Below are 3,800 nucleotides of genomic sequence, written 5' to 3' on the forward strand. Positions count from 1 at the left end.
AGGACTTCACCATTGAAATTCACCAGAGCTATAGTGAAACTGACAATGCCCACGTGCATGGCAGCTAGATGTTGGAATACATCGGGTAAAAGTGGAAAAAAAGTTATTCCACCTTTCTGATTCCTGATCCTCCACGGACGGGTTGGTCGTTGGATCGCCAACTTGAAGAGGGAGGATTTGCCATCGAACTTCTGGCCAGAGAAAAAACCCGTAATATGTAGCCAACATTTGGAAGAAGAATGTTTTCAAGATGACTTGGATAATAGCGCGTTGTGACAAACACCAGATACAGCACTGGGACTTGATCAACAGCCGATACCGCACCGTGACGTCACTAACCAGTAGGTGGCAGTAGTGTTCTTTGACAAACATGGATGCCTCCAGTAAAGCACATTCACATGAAAATTACTCTGAATTAAAAACACTGATCATTTATTGAACAGGATGGAATCATTTCAGATTTAAAGAACTTTCAGAAGTTTCAATTCTGACTGGACTTTTCTTTTAAGTGTCAAAAATGCTTAAACATTGTGCTTAAATTTCGTGCATCAGGGCTGTGTCCACATGTCCGCCCTAACCACTATATAGGGCCTCTATATAGTTTTAAATGAGGTTCTGAACATCTGGTGGATGAAAAGGTAGTGGACTTAAAATTTCCCACAATGCACCTTGAAAGTAGTGATCATCCATGGTCACTAGACAAGCAGATATATGCTGGATGTTTGGTGAGTGCTCTCCTTGCAAAGCATCATGGGATTTGTTGTCACAGCCGCCCGCTGTCATGTAGCGACAGTGTCGGCAAATAAAGGTGGCGTAGGCACCGTGCAGGGAGGCGGAGTTTTGTGACCAACGGGAAGCGAAAAGTAGTGATCATCTGTCATAACCGTCAGTTCACTATAAACTCCACTATAGAGTCTCCTGACTATATAGTGATGGAGGGATATAAGGATTAGTGCAGAGGTTCGGACACAGCCTGCTTTTCCTCCACTAGATGTTCGGACACTAATTTAAAATGTCGTAACCACTGTGTAGTGCCTTTTACACGTCAGATGTTTGGACACAGCATCCTAATAGAGGAGCTCTGGTCTCATTGCCTATAAATTGTGGCATGGAATAGCGCTTGCACACTTTGAGTTGAAAAGACCACATTGCCTACTAGTGGCTTGGCAGGGAAATTACACCATAGTGTTTGATCAAGTGCTGTGTGCAAAAAGAGAAAGTGTGGACTGCTGGAAGAACTGCGGTGAACTGGTGAAAGAAAAGTGAAATGGCGTGCTCAAAGATGACCCTGTACATTTAGAGGATGTTTGGCTCAACCTGCTACTGTGAAGCAGGATTCTCCACCATGAACAGAATCAACAATAAATCTGGATCCAGGCTCAAAATGAGCTCCTTGATATGTGCTTGAGAATGGCTTAGTCTCCGGTTAAACCCAGGTTTAATGCCTTGCAGGGCAGCCTAAAGCCCACTGCCAACATTAAGACAGAAAAAAGAAAGAAAATAACAAACCATCAGTTCAGGGGTTTGAGAAAATATGGGAATCAGGAAATTATCTATAAACCAAACTGAACGATTGTTGTTCTCTACTTTTATTTTTTTTAAATAATTGTATAACATGGATGCATTAACAGCTGCTTTTTATTTCAGTGTTAAATTCTGTTTAAAGTAACAGATTATAACAAAAAATGTCTCCTGACCTTTACTGGTTGATGATTTTCTGTATTTGAACCCCGCTGATTTTTAATTGGTGACCCCTGTACCAGGTCAACACTCCCCTAATAATCCAGGAATAATTCCAGGACTTTACCTATAGCTTCAAAAAGCTATTTGGTCAAGGTGTGACTGGTTATATATGCTTTACCTCCATATATTATGGTTGTGTGGATATATCAACTATGACCAAAAGAGACAAAAACAGAAATTTGAAAAAGGGTCACAAAATGTAGATTTCTGCATCTTTATTACCACCAGTTATTTCCTCTATTGCTGGTATTTTTGGCTGAACTTGTTGTCATTTGTGCCTGCGCCCCCCTTCACCTCGTTACCCCGGTAAACACACTGAGCAGAGTTGTATGTAAACTTGGTGAACCGCGGTGGTGAGATCTGACCATTCAGGCTCAGCCATTCAGATGAGCGGGCACATTCTCTTTTATTCACTACAGCAAGAAAAGCTCTGCTCACCAGGAGCTTCTACTGCCGTTTTACAGGTATCTGTTTATGTGTAGATATTCCACACGTGCAGCAAGTGTTGATGTATGGAAGATAAAAAGTGCCAAAATTAAATAAATAAATACAGCATTAAATAATTAATTAAATGTGGAATTAAATCAATAAATGTGTCATTCATTAATTAAAACCACGTCACTAATATAAAGTGCCACATTTAAATAAATAAATACAGCGATAAACAATTAATTATATGTGTAATTCATTAAATAAATAAGGAAACCATTAAAAGAATCTGTCAAACTCACCCATCAAAGTTAGGGGGCGGTTATCTAACACCTGATTGGTCACCCTGCACATTAAGGCGAAGCAAATCGATTACAGAGACTCGATTCGCGTTAACCCCGCCCCCTAACTTTGATGGGTGAGTTTGACAGATTCTTTTAATGGTTTCGATGCACTGAGACACAGGACCATGAAATGATTAAATGCACACTGAAATAATTATATATATATATTTTTTTTTATAAAATTAAGATGTATTTTATTAAATTAATAACACATTTATATATTTAATTCCTTATTTATTTAATGAATTATACATTTAATTGTTTATTGCTGTATTTATTTATTTAATTGTGGAACTTTATATTAGTGACGTGGTTTTAATTAATGAATGACATTTATTTAATTTCACATTTAATTATTTATTCAATGCTGTATTTATTTAATTTTGGCACTTTTTATCCTCCATATTGACGGAAGTGCCGTTAAAATAAAGAAATAAGACGGCAAGAAAGCAAACAAGTTTAAAAAATCTAAATGTTATTGAAATAAAAGAATATAAATCGTTGTTTGGTGGCAGGGATGGAGAAGGTGCGAAAACACAGAAGTTAGTTTAGAAGCAAAGATTGAATGGCAGCAGTACACTGCAAAAAAAATCTAGAAATAAGTCAATATTTCTTAAATTAAGTGTATTTACCCTTAATTTGAGCATATAAATAAGATTATTTACCTGTGGATTAAGTATTTTTATTCTTAGAATAAGATAATTAGATAATATGCACTTGAAATAAGACAATGCTGTTGGTTTTTTCTTATTTTACATGTAAATTATCTTGTTCCGTTGGCAAATTGTCTCACTTATCTCCTCAATTTAAAGAAAAATGCACTTATTTTAAGAACAAAATACTTATTTAGATCAAATTTTTTGCAGTGTAGCTCCTCCTGCTGCAGTTTTTCTTCACCAAACCTGTTTGATGAGCCACATGGTCCCACCTGACCCAGATCCTCCTGTTTCTACTTTAATTGACTCCATCTTCACATCAGAGTCTGATCTAGCAGGATGGACTGGGCTGCTTTGGGTAAAGAAAAAAAAAACGCTGCCTCCTTTGTGTGGCACACATGTCCGTGTGTGTGTGAGCATACTGTTTGTATGTGGAAAGTGCTGATGGGACTCCTGCTTGAAAATAAAATCCCTTTTTTCCGAGCAGCTAGAGGAGAACTATCCAGCGCTCTGCTTTTGTTGTGACACCATCTCATTGTCCCTGCAGGATTGCCGTTGTGCTCGTCTGTGTTTGTATGAACCGTTCGTGTGCCTGTTTGCTTTTTGCTGCTTGCTATAAATAGTGTTG

Source organism: Cyprinodon tularosa, unplaced genomic scaffold, assembly GCF_016077235.1.
Source record: "Cyprinodon tularosa strain WSP-4 unplaced genomic scaffold, ASM1607723v1 ctg648, whole genome shotgun sequence".
Taxonomy (NCBI): Eukaryota; Metazoa; Chordata; class Actinopteri; order Cyprinodontiformes; family Cyprinodontidae; genus Cyprinodon; species Cyprinodon tularosa.